At 28.6% G+C, this 13,942-nt stretch overlaps 3 long non-coding RNA genes across 10 annotated transcripts; 2 read left to right on the top strand and 1 right to left on the bottom strand.

The window, feature by feature from the left end:
• Positions 1-3,368: 3,368 nt before the first annotated feature.
• On the top strand, positions 3,369-5,882 carry LOC126898417 (uncharacterized). Its single transcript, XR_007702256.1, has 2 exons — positions 3,369-3,716; positions 5,770-5,882. It is a non-coding gene; the product is annotated as an uncharacterized LOC126898417 (long non-coding RNA).
• On the bottom strand, positions 5,449-9,876 carry LOC126898415 (uncharacterized). Of its 6 annotated transcripts, none has more exons than XR_007702252.1 (3): positions 9,765-9,876; positions 6,152-6,333; positions 5,449-5,753 (listed from the first exon to the last, which is right to left on the bottom strand). It is a non-coding gene; the product is annotated as an uncharacterized LOC126898415 (long non-coding RNA). The 6 variants fall into 6 exon arrangements; XR_007702250.1 differs by lacking the exons at positions 5,449-5,753; positions 6,152-6,333 and adding exons at positions 5,773-5,896; positions 9,348-9,385; XR_007702251.1 differs by lacking the exon at positions 5,449-5,753 and adding an exon at positions 5,773-5,896 and having other exon boundaries at positions 6,296-6,333.
• LOC126898414 (uncharacterized) lies at positions 7,050-10,680 on the top strand. Of its 3 annotated transcripts, none has more exons than XR_007702249.1 (3): positions 7,050-7,299; positions 9,789-10,165; positions 10,542-10,680. It is a non-coding gene; the product is annotated as an uncharacterized LOC126898414 (long non-coding RNA). The 3 variants fall into 3 exon arrangements; XR_007702248.1 differs by lacking the exon at positions 7,050-7,299 and adding an exon at positions 8,369-8,460; XR_007702247.1 differs by lacking the exon at positions 7,050-7,299 and adding an exon at positions 8,886-9,030 and having other exon boundaries at positions 10,542-10,678.
• The last annotated feature ends 3,262 nt before the right edge of the window (positions 10,681-13,942 follow it).

Here is a 13,942-nt window from a genome sequence, read left to right as displayed (position 1 = left end):
AAAATATAATATAGTCTATTATTTGTAAACCTAGAAGTAGAACACTTTTGTAATGTTTGGATTAATTGTAATTCCCCGAATTATTGTTACTAGATCAGGAAGTAAATATTTATAAACCTTTTTGAAAATGATTACTATATGAATTTTATAAAAAGACAAACAAAATATTTTAGTATATAAGATGAAACGGAATGAATTAAAAAGGATAGAAAGAGAAGACCTCGGGAGTACCGAAGGTAATCTCTTTCCGTGTGGTACGTTTGTGACATTAAGTTTTTTTTTGTGTATTATTTATTTATCCGGTTTTAAGTGTATTAATTTTTTATATGTTTTATTTTGATTGATTATATCTTTATTAACTACTTTTTGCGTTATTATTGAACTACTTAAACTATAAGTTAGAACAAAAAGATTGTNTTAAACTATAAGTTAGAACAAAAAGGTTGTTCCTTAAATAAATACAACAATTCTATAAATTAAAAGGTTTAGTGTCCAAAAAAACAATGCGGGTCATATATTTTGCTCTCTATCAGTCTATATTTCAGTATGGACTGATAGGATGGGGGGGATTAGGTGATACTATTATAAACAATTTACAAATAAATCAAAATCATATATTAAGAATCTGCCTAAATAAGTACTCTCTGTGGGGTTCCACAAATCAAAATTATAAAGAGCTAGNTCTCTGCGGGGTTCCACAAATCAAAATTATAAAGAGCTAGAAGTATTGCCAGTTAGATTTCTCTATAAAAAAATTGTCATTTTGTTTACTTTCAAAAAGTTCATACAAGAAAAAGACTATAAATTGCAAGAATGCAAAAGAGAAAATACAAGATATAATATACCTCTCAAATATCCTCATAAGTCATTTGGTCAATCTTTTGTTTATTATTTAGGGTTGTATATTTTAATTAAATGCCAATTCAGTATAAAAAAATATTCATTGTTATAAAACTAAGACTAAAAAAATTGTATATCGTTGGTTATTTTCGCAATTAACCTAAATTTATTTTCATTCCATTTTTTAATTGTTTTTAAATTATTGATTTTCTATTGTACTCTATTCGCGTATTATTTTGTTTAAATTTTTTTGTTTTTTTTTTTTTGTTTTAAATGTTTAAATTACTCTTTAAGTACTCTCTATCTCTAGCACAAGCTACTAGCTTAAAATAGATAGATAACCATTAACTATTAATTAATTATTTGTATGATATTTAATGAATGATGGTTTCTTTGAATAAATAAAAAAAAAAAATAATAATAATATTTATAATAACATATTATTTTGTTATAAATAATTTGTCCATTAAGGTGTCTGGGTACCGACCGCTTTTTAGTAAAACACTACCCGTTTTTGTTCCATCAGTNGACCGCTTTTTAGTAAAACACTACCCGTTTTTGTTCCATCAGTACGACGAAACTACTGATGCGATAAAAATTTTGAAAACATATCTGAATTCAGCATCATGTCACTTAGGTATCGGTCAGGCCACGCTTTTGAAATTTTGATGTTTTTAACCCTTTATTACAGTTTACATTTTCGAATAATTTTAAAATTTACAAAATACATTTTTACGTTGAAGGAATCACAATTTCAAAAAAGTAGCCTGACCGATACCTAAGTGACATGATACTGAATTCAGATATGTTTTCAGAATTCTTATCGCATCAGTAGTTTTGTCGTACTGATGGATCAAAAACGGGTTGTTTTGTACGCTCAAACTAATTGTTTTCAAACAGTAGCTGTTTATGTGACTGCTCGTGCGCGTATGTGCGTTATCCGTAGCAGCTATTTTATTGCCCATAGGTTGCATAGCGCAATACCGACTGCCTAAAAATAGTTACAAATGCATACTTGATATTATACCTATATATATATGATATTTGATTATTTGCTTTTATCTTATTTGCAAAGCTATCATTGCATAGTAAGAAACAAATTTTGTTGTTGTATTTCTATTATAAGTGTCGCTAAAAAAATGGGGAGTCATAAAAAAATATCGCTATAAAAAAAAAAAAAAAATAGAGGTAATATGGTAAAAATCTGGTAAGGTACGTATTTATAAAAATAATTTTCATACACTTTCTTAGTTTCGATAGAAAACTGAGAAGATATTAGTTTTACTATGATGCGTTTTTTGCTTGTGTCTATCCATATTTGTACCTACTGGACTGTTATTGTTCAACGATACGCCAAAAGATCAAAAAATATATCTTGTTGATGTATTCAGCATTTTATTTTAATAATTTCTCTTTAAATCTGACACAATAACGTATTTTTCTCAGTCGCACACTATTTTATCAAACTATATCTAACACTAAGTAACTAACATCAATTACTTAGCTCATAACATAAACAGCTTTTTATTTCAACACATTTGAAATGTATGCATACATAAATTGCTTGATCATTAAACATATAAATTTCTTACATTAATTATAAAATGAATTTTAAGCTACATGCAATAAAAAAAAGTAAATCATTTTTTAAAAACAGGTGGTCAGAATTGAGTCATGTTGAGATATAACCTATATATAGTATAATACGAAGTGCTTAGAATTCATGAAGTCATAAGTGACATTTCAAAAAAAAAAAAAAATGATTTAGGTGCACCATCAGACTGAAAATTAATAGTTCTTAATAGTAGAAAAAATAGTAAATAAAAAACACATTATTGTAAAATAAAGATATAATTTCAACTACACATGAAAATTAAAAAATAAATACAATATATATTATTTTGGTAGAATGTTTCCAATTCTCAAACTAACATTTTACTTGACATATTTCAAACAAGTAACGAGGAGAATTTAATAAATGAGTGAGTAATTTTTGCACGAAAAAAATTTTGAAAAAAAAGCAAGGATAGAATATAATTTATTAGAAACAAACATTTTTTTTTCTTTAAAAAAATTGGAGATGATAGTTTTTATGATTTTTTACCATTGTCACCCAGTGCACAAACTCTAGATACTTGCAAAAAAATGTCTTCAGAAGTTAATCAACCAATAATTCAAAAAGAGTTTATTTTTTATAGTATTATTTTACAATGAAATTAATACACATATTTAACTATTTTAGGTATAATTTAAACAGTCGTAGAATAATAAATGTTGAATATTCTTTTAATAGTTTAAAATCAATTAAACACGAGTTATTTGCTTTTTATGTGCCATTCCAGCGTACTTTATATAGTAAGAATGCCCCTATAAATAGATTCATGCATCATGTAAATAAATTTAATATCGATGTTTTTATTTGTAATTCAGTTATTACTTTTAAATCTTATCTTAATAAATTAGTAATTTAATCATAACATAATATTGTACTTCCAAAACAACCATTATCTATGTATATATTTGTATACTCCACATTCTATTGTAATTGGGCTCGCCCGTTTAATGATAAATAAATAAATAAATAACCTTCATTGTTATTAAATTTATAATTATGTTTTAAGAAAAAAAAGAAGAAAAAATGTGCGATGAAAATGATGGTCCATCAATTACACAAAAAGTTCGAATTCATTAGTTATTATCAATATTTATTAAACAACATATCTTTGAGTTGTTGTTATAATATGAAAGATTTATTAATTGAAGAAAAATGATCGTGTCATTCATATGAAGAATGACAAATTACAACTTGTACCACCAAACTTCAGATAAATAAAAAAATTTCACATGGGTACCACATCTCCTCCAGTATCAATAAGGTCAACACCAATAAGAAAAATATTCATAAAAAAACAATGTGATTGGAAAATACCATCAAAGATTTAATATATGAAGATAAATGATCGTGTCAAACAAAGATTGTCATAACCTTTATTGTTATTAAATTTATAATTATGTTTTAAGAAAAAAAAGAAGAAAACATGTGCGATGAAAATGATGGTCCATCAATTACACAAAAAGTTCGAATTCATTAGTTATTATCAATATTTATTAAACAACATATCTTTGAGTTGTTGTTATAATATGAAAGATTTATTAATTGAAGAAAAATGATCGTGTCATTCATATGAAGAATGACAAATTACAACTTGTACCACCAAACTTCAGATAAATAAAAAAATTTCACATGGGTACCACATCTCCTCCAGTATCAATAAGGACTACACCAATAAGAAAAATATTCATAAAAAAACAATGTGATTGGAAAATACCATCAAAGATTTATTATATGAAGATAAATGATCGTGTCATTCATATCAAGAATGACAAATTAAAAAAAAAANTGAAGATAAATGATCGTGTCAAACAAAGATTGTCATAACCTTTATTGTTATTAAATTTATAATTATGTTTTAAGAAAAAAAAGAAGAAAACATGTGCGATGAAAATGATGGTCCATCAATCACACAAAAAGTTCGAATTCATTAGATGTTATCAATATTTATTAATAACAACTCAAAGATATTTTCATAATTTTACATTCCCTAAATTAAATTATCATTCATTTAAAATAAATAAATACCGATGAGAATTATAAAATAAGTAGTATTACTACTCGAATTTTTTGTTCAATAACAGACGTTCATTCAAGCACAGATAATTTTCATAGCAATACATAGCAAAAAAAAATAAAAAAGAAGAAAAAGAGCGGTACTAGTTACACAAAATTAATTGTAAATGACATATTTCAATTAGTACCACCTATTGTTATACGCGGGTTGGAACCTCGTACCTTAAGCGTGTAAAACAAAAGTTTTACCAACTCGGCAATCGTACTTTGCTAACGACAATTGAAAAAATTGGGTATTTAAGCTAGTTCAAATTTCAAAGATATATAAATTAAATTAAATAAAATAACATATAAAATCGAGAATTTTTTCACGGAAATCGTACGTTTTTCTTTAATATTGATGTCCGTTTTCACCACGAAGACAAGTCCAGAGGTCAAATTTTATTTTTTCAAATTAAAGTATATTACATTAGCTTTAATTTAAGGTATATATAAAATTGTCAGTCTTTCCGGAAGATTTTCAAAAGTTAAGTTGAAAAAGTTAATTTTTTGTAAAAAAGCTACCATTTTGAAACCCTTCCTGTGGGCTGTTAAAGAGTCAAATGTTCACAAAAATATATAAAATGATAGGTAAATATTAAAGGTATCTATAAAAAAAAAAATGATATTGATTCGGTCATTTTTAAAAAAGTTATGGCAATATTAAGTAAAAAAAAATGAAAAAATATCGAAAATTAGCGATTTTTAAATTTGTAATTTTTTGGGGGATTTCCCCCGTTTACGAGGAACGAGGGATTTTTTTTCAATTTTTGAGGGTAATGTCTTCAACTAGATACGATTTGTGATCTTTTGACATATTTTTCATCAAAATCGGTTCAGTGAGAGCTGAGATTGAGCGTATACAGACACAAAAAAAAAAAAAAAAAAAAAAAAAAAAAAAAAAAACACATCATAGTAAAANAAAAAAAAAAACACATCATAGTAAAATTAATACCTTCTCAGCTTCGCATCGAAGCTAAAAAAACACATCATAGTAAAATTAATACCTTCTCAGCTTCGCATCGAAGTTAAAATTTCACATGGGTACCACATCACCTACAGTATCAATAAGGTCAACACCAATAAGAAAAATATTCATAAAAAAACAATGTGATTGGAAAATACTATCAAAGATTTATTATATGAAGAAAAATGATCGTGTCATTCATATTAAGAATGACAATTTTCAACTAGAACCACCTAAATTCAAAACACACAAACAAATTCCACATGGGTACCTCATCTCCTCCAGTATCAATAAGGTCAACACCAAAAGAAAAATATTCATAAAAAAACAATGTGATTGGAAAATACTATCAAAGATTTATTATATGAAGAAAAATGATCGTGTCATTCATATCAAGAATGACAAATTTCAACTAGTACCACCTAAATTCAAATAAATAAAAAAATTTCACATGGCTACCACATCTCCTCCAGTATCAATAAGGTCAACACCAAAAGAAAAATATTCTTAAAAAAACAATGTGATTGGAAAATACTATCAAAGATTTATTATACGAAGAAAATGATCGTGTCATTCATATCAAGAATGACAAATTAAAAAAAAAAACACATCATAGTAAAATTAATACCTTCTCAGCTTCGCATCGAAGCTAAAATTTCACATGGGTACCACATCACCTACAGTATCAATAAGGTCAACACCAATAATAAAAATATTCATAAAAAAACAATGTGATTGGAAAATACTATCAAAGATTTATTATATGAAGAAAAATGATCGTGTCATTCATATTAAGAATGACAATTTTCAACTAGAACCACCTAAATTCAAAACACACAAACAAATTCCACATGGGTACCTCATCTCCTCCAGTATCAATAAGAATTACACCAATAAGAAAAATATTCATAAAAAAACAATGTGATTGGAAAATACCATCAAAGATTTATTATATGAAGATAAATGATCGTGTCATTCATATCAAGAATGACAAATTAAAAAAAAAAAACATCATAGTAAAATTAACACCTTCTCAGCTTCGCATCGAAGCTAAAAACAATGTGATTGGAAAATACCATCAAAGATTTATTATATGAAGAAAAATGATCGTGTCATTCATATCAAGAATGACAAATTAAAAAAAAAACACATCATAGTAAAATTAATACCTTCTCAGCTTCGCATCGAAGCTAAAAACAATGTGATTGGAAAATACCATCAAAGATTTATTATATGAAGAAAAATGATCGTGTCATTCATATCAAGAATGACAAATTAAAAAAAAAATCACATCATAGTAAAATTAATACCTTCTCAGCTTCGCATCGAAGCTAAAAACAATGTGATTGGAAAATACCATCAAAGATTTATTATATGAAGAAAAATGATTGTGTCATTCATATGAAGAATGACGAATTTCAACTAGTACCACCTAAATTCAAAACACACAAACAAATTCCACATGGATACCTCATCTCCTCCAGAATCAATAAGGTCAACAGCGAAAAGAAAAATATTCATAAAAAAACAATGTGATTGGAAAATACCATCAAAGATTTAATATATGAAGAAAAATGATCGTGTCATTCATATCAAGAATGACAAATTAAAAAAAAAAAACACATCATAGTAAAATTAATACCTTCTCAGCTTCGCATCGAAGCTAAAAACAATGTGATTGGAAAATACCATCAAAGATTTATTATATGAAGAAAAATGATCGTGTCATTCATATGAAGAATGACGAATTTCAACTAGTACCACCTAAATTCATATAAATAAAAAAATTTCACATGGGTACCACATCTCCTCCAGTATCAATAAGGTCAACACCGAAAAGAAAAATATTCTTAAAAAAACATTGTGATTGGAAAATACCATCAAAGATTTAATATATGTAGAAAAATGATCGTGTCATTCATAAGAAGAATGACGAATTTCAACTAGTACCACCTAAATTCAAATAAATAAAAAAATTTCACATGGGTACCACATCTCCTCCAGTATCAATAAGGTCAACACCGAAAAGAAAAATATTCTTAAAAAAACAATGTGATTGGAAAATAACATCAAAGATTTAATATATGAAGAAAAATGATCGTGTCATTCATATGAAGAATGACGAATTTCAACTAGTACCACCTAAATTCAAAACACACAAACAAATTCCACATGGATACCTCATCTCCTCCAGAATCAATAAGGTCAAAACCGAAAAGAAAAATATTCATAAAAAAACAATGTGATTGGAAAATACCATCAAAGATTTATTATATGAAGAAAAATGATCGTGTCATTCATATTAAGAATGACAAATTTCAACTAGTACCACCTAAATTCAAAACACACAAACAAATTCCACATGGGTACCTCATCTCCTCCAGAATCAATAAGGTCAACACCGAAAAGAAAAATATTCATAAAAAAACAATGTGATTGGAAAATACCATCAAAGATTTAATATATGAAGAAAAATGATCGTGTCATTCATATGAAGAATGACGAATTTCAACTAGTACCACCTAAATTCAAAACACACAAACAAATTCCACATGGATACCTCATCTCCTCCAGAATCAATAAGGTCAAAACCCAAAAGAAAAATATTCATAAAAAAACAATGTGATTGGAAAATACCATCAAAGATTTATTATATGAAGAAAAATGATCGTGTCATTCATATCAAGAATGACAAATTAAAAAAAAAAACACATCATAGTAAAATTAATACCTTCTCAGCTTCGCATCGAAGTTAAAATTTCACATGGGTACCACATCACCTACAGTATCAATAAGGTCAACACCAATAAGAAAAATATTCATAAAAAAACAATGTGATTGGAAAATACTATCAAAGATTTATTATATGAAGAAAAATGATCGTGTCATTCATATTAAGAATGACAATTTTCAACTAGAACCACCTAAATTCAAAACACACAAATAAATTCCACATGGGTACCTCATCTCCTCCAGAATCAATAAGGTCAACACCGAAAAGAAAAATATTCTTAAAAAAACAATGTGATTGGAAAATACCATCAAAGATTTAATATATGAAGAAAAATGATCGTGTCATTCATATGAAGAATGACGAATTTCAACTAGTACCACCTAAATTCAAAACACACAAACAAATTCCACATGGATACCTCATCTCCTCCAGAATCAATAAGGTCAAAACCCAAAAGAAAAATATTCATAAAAAAACAATGTGATTGGAAAATACCATCAAAGATTTATTATATGAAGAAAAATGATCGTGTCATTCATATTAAGAATGACAATTTTCAACTAGAACCACCTAAATTCAATACACACAATAAATTCCACATGGGTACCTCATCTCCTCCAGAATCAATAAGGTCAACAACGAAAAGAAAAATATTCATAAAAAAAACAATGTGATTGGAAAATACCATCAAAGATTTATTATATGAAGAAAAATGATCGTGTCATTCATATTAAGAATGACAAATTTCAACTAGAACCACCTAAATTCAAAACACACAAACAAATTCCACATGGGTACCACATCTCCTCCAGTATCAAAAAGGTCAACACCAAAAGAAAAATATTCTTAAAAAAACATTGTGATTGGAAAATACCATCAAAGATTTATTATATGAAGAAAAATGATCGTGTCATTCATATGAAGAATGACGAATTTCAACTAGTACCACCTTAATTCAAAACACACAAACAATTTCCACATGGGTATCTCATCTCCTCCAGAATCAATAAGGTCAACACCGAAAAGAAAAATATTCATAAAAAAACAATGTGATTGGAAAATACCATCAAAGATTTATTATATGAAGAAAAATGATCGTGTCATTCATATTAAGAATGACAAATTTCAACTAGTACCACCTAAATTCAAAACACACAAACAAATTCCACATGGGTACCTCATCTCCTCCAGTATCAATAAGGTCAACACCGAAAAGAAAAATATTCATAAAAAAACAATGTGATTGGAAAATACCATCAAAGATTTATTATATGAAGAAAAATGATCGTGTCATTCATATGAAGAATGACGAATTTCAACTAGTACCACCTAAATTCAAAACACACAAACAAATTCCACATGGATACCTCATCTCCTCCAGAATCAATAAGGTCAAAACCGAAAAGAAAAATATTCATAAAAAAACAATGTGATTGGAAAATACCATCAAAGATTTATTATATGAAGAAAAATGATCGTGTCATTCATATGAAGAATGACGAATTTCAACTAGTACCACCTAAATTCAAATAAATAAAAAAATTTCACATGGGTACCACATCTCCTCCAGTATCAATAAGGTCAACACCAAAAGAAAAATATTCATAAAAAAACAATGTGATTGGAAAATACCATCAAAGATTTATTATATGAAGAAAAATGATCGTGTCATTCATATCAAGAATGACAAATTTCAACTAGTATCACCTAACTTCATATAAATAAAAAAATTTCACATGGGTACCACATCTCCTCCAGTATCAATAAGGTCAACACCAAAAGAAAAATATTCATAAAAAAACAATGAGATTAGAAAATACTATCAAAGATTTATTATATGAATAAAAATGATCGTGTCATTCATATTAAGAATGACAATTTTCAACTAGAACCACCTAAATTCAAAACACACAAACAAATTCCACATGGGTACCACATCTCCTCCAGTATCAAAAAGGTCAACACCAAAAGAAAAATATTCTTAAAAAAACATTGTGATTGGAAAATACTATCAATGATTTATTATATAAAGAAAAATGATCGTGTCATTCATATCAAGAATGACAAATTACAACTAGTACCACCTAAATTCAAATAAATAAAAAAATTTCACATGGGTACCACATCTCCTCCAGTATCAATAAGGTCAACACCAAAAGAAAAATATTCATAAAAAAACAATGTGATTGGAAAATACCATCAAAGATTTATTATATGAAGAAAAATGATCGTGTCATTCATATCAAGAATGACAAATTACAACTAGTACCACCTAAATTCAAATAAATAAAAAAATTTCACATGGGTACCACATCTCCTCCAGTATCAAAAAGGTCAACACCAAAAGAAAAATATTCTTAAAAAAACAATGTGATTGGAAAATACCATCAAAGATTTATTATATGAATAAAAATGATTGTGTCATTCATATTAAGAATGACAATTTTCAACTAGAACCACCTAAATTCAAAACACACAAACAAATTCCACATGTGTACCTCATCTCCTCCAGAATCAATAAGGTCAACACCGAAAAGAAAAATATTCATAAAAAAACAATGTGATTGGAAAATACCATCAAAGATTTATTATATGAAGAAAAATGATCGTGTCATTCATATTAAGAATGACAAATTTCAACTAGTAGGTGTGTAATATATGAGCTGGGTCCCCCCTAACCCACATGTTGTGGGTTTACCCTGCCAAAGGTTAATTAATGTGAGTTTAATGAACATATATTGTCATAACCTTTATTGTTAGTAAATTTATAATTATGTTTTAGGAAAAAGAAGAAATGTGCGATGAAAATGATGGACCATCATTTTTCAATACAACTGTGTTTACCCAAGAAAATAGTTATAGTCCATGGGCTTCACAATGGCCGAAACCTAATCACATCAGAAAATTAACCTATATTAATAATTTATAAACAATAACTTTATATATTGTACTAGTTTCTTATAATAAACTTATAATCCTAAATAAAAAACAAAGTGTTGTTATTTGTAAATAATATATTTATTTTATAATAATAATAATAATAATAATTACAAGGTTTATAATAAATGTTTACATAAACATGTAAAAAATGTTAAAATATACGGATGGTACTGTCAAAAGGTGTCTAAATAAATACANTATACGGATGGTACCGTCAAAAGGTGTCTAAATAAATACAGTGTCTGAAATTACTAGAGCATATGCAGTTGTATTAGCAGTGAACGTGGTTGATGCTTCAATTTCAATATGTAAGTCAAAAGACGGGACTGTAATTGTGCCGTTCTGCTTAGAAATATCAATCACTGCAATAGAATTATTATAATGATATTAAAAAATAATATTAACTATGGTTAAAATAAAGACTTCTATACATTTGTCGGTTAAATAACAAGGTATTTGTATGGTGGATTTGTACCGCACATATTTGTACAGTATTCATTATCACATGTAAAAATGTTAAGTTTCATGATGTAAATTAGAATATGTGTATGAAAAAACTATGTTTAAAGATCTATACCTGTTCTTGTACTTCATCCTGTCACATGCATAACACTAGAAGAAATGGCTATTTATGTTAGACTTAATGTATATTATTAATATTATATACAAAATATGAAAGAAAAAAAATAATTAATTTACAACAAAACAAACTTATTATTTACAAATTATAAATACCACTCTGATTATTCATTTACAGTCTCGCCATCCAAATTAAAATTAAGATAGGTAATTGGGGTGCAATAATATGTCGGTACCAAATTCGCCATATGCTGAGTCGAGTTAAGCTCAGTTAAACCTATGTTTAATATTCATAATCATAATGGACTTAATAAAATACCGCAACAAATTAAGGAAGACTGATGATTCGATGTATAGAATAATAAAGAACCGTATTACCCAAAAGTGCAGAGATGAAAAGGAGAAATGGATGGATATAACATGCGAAAATATGACTGCAAATAGAATGGACATAGCATATGGAATGATTAAACGATTGTCAAGATTACCGAAGCCAAGAAGCAAAATTGTTAAGGATATGAATGGACAACTGATTTTAGATGAAGGTGGAATAGTGACGAGATGGAAAGAGTATATAACACATCGTTCAATAATGTGTGTGACTGACACATAGATGGCTCCACTAATACCAAATCAATATTTTTTTCGAAAGTGTGAACCTTTTTAGGCTTACTATCAAAATTATATGTCAATCCGACCATTAGTTTACAAGTTACAGTGCTTTAAGTGACGCTACTTTTGAGTTTTCAAAAAAAATGAATTCAAAGCAATTTCGTGTTTTGATTTATCATTGCTTTTAAAAAAAAAAAATACTGTTCAATGCCAGGAATGGCTTAAAAAACATTATTCGAACTCTGCTCCATCAAAAAGAACCATTTGTTATTGGTATGCCGAATTCAAACGTGGTCGTACAGACACCGATGACATTCCATCTACTGGACGGCCAAATGACGCTGTTATTCCGGAAAACGTTGAAAAAACACTGAAAATTATTATGGGCGATCGAAAAGTGAAGTTGCTCGAGATAGTTGACATCCTAAAGATATCAGCAGGCAGTGTACACACCATAATACACGAACATTTGGGTATGAAAAAGGTGTTTTCCAAATGGGTGCCGCGTTTGCTCACACCGGAGCAAAAACAACAACGAATCGATGATTCAAAGGCTTGTTTGGACATTTTTAAGCATAATAAGTCGGAGTTTTTGCGTCGGTTCATCACAATGGATGAAACATGGATCCACCATTACACTCCGGAGTCCAATCGGCAGGCTGCTGAGTGGCATGCAACCGGTGAAAGCCGCCCAAAACGTCCAAAGGCACAAACATCGGCTGGCAAGGTTATGGCCTCTGTATTTTGGGATGCTCACGGTATAATATTCGTTGATTACCTCGAAAAGGGTCAGACCATCAACAGCGACTATTATATAAAGTTATTGGAGCGTTTGAAGGCCGAAATTTCCAAAAAAAGACCGCATTTGGCGAAGAAAAAAATCTTGTTTCACCAAGACAATGCACCGTGTCACAAGTCGATGAAAACGATGGCAAAAATGCATGAATTGGGCTACGAATTGCTACCACACCCACCATATTCTCCAGATCTGGCCCCCAGCGACTACTGGCTTTTCGCAGATCTCAAAAGGATGCTCCGTGGAAAGAGATTTGGCTCAAATGAGGAAGTCATCGCTGAAACTGAAGCCTATTTTGAAGGCAAAGAAAAATCGTTCTACAAAGGCGGTATTGAAAGATTGGAAAAGCGTTGGAATGATTGTATCTCCCTAAAAGGGGACTATGTTGATGAATAAAAACGAATTTTGGCAAAAAAATGTGTTTTAATTAGTTAGTCACACACATTACTGAACGATGTGTTAGAAGATTTGTATAAAGGTTGTATAGGAGAAAATGACATAAATATTGAAAATATAAGTGAGTCAAACAGAGAAGACATACAAAAAGCGAATTTATTAAAGCACTAAGTGAATTGAAACAAGGTAAAGCGACAGGAGTAGATGACATCACAGCAGAACTATTAAAAAACGTCGGAAAAGATACCGAAAATAAGCTATATGAAATGATTGAGGAAATGTATAGGGATGGCAACATTCCGGAGGACTTTGCCAAAAGCAAAATTGTACTTATTCCTAAAAAAGGGAATTCCACAGAATGCAAGAATTACAGAACAATAAATCTCTTAACACATGTGTCCAAAATACTTC

Source organism: Daktulosphaira vitifoliae, unplaced genomic scaffold (genome assembly GCF_025091365.1).
Source record: "Daktulosphaira vitifoliae isolate Bord-2020 unplaced genomic scaffold, ASM2509136v1 Scaffold_2, whole genome shotgun sequence".
NCBI classification, from domain to species: Eukaryota; Metazoa; Arthropoda; class Insecta; order Hemiptera; family Phylloxeridae; genus Daktulosphaira; species Daktulosphaira vitifoliae.
The sequence above is the reverse complement of the archived record's forward strand: the minus strand, read 5'-3'. Positions and strand labels throughout refer to the sequence as shown.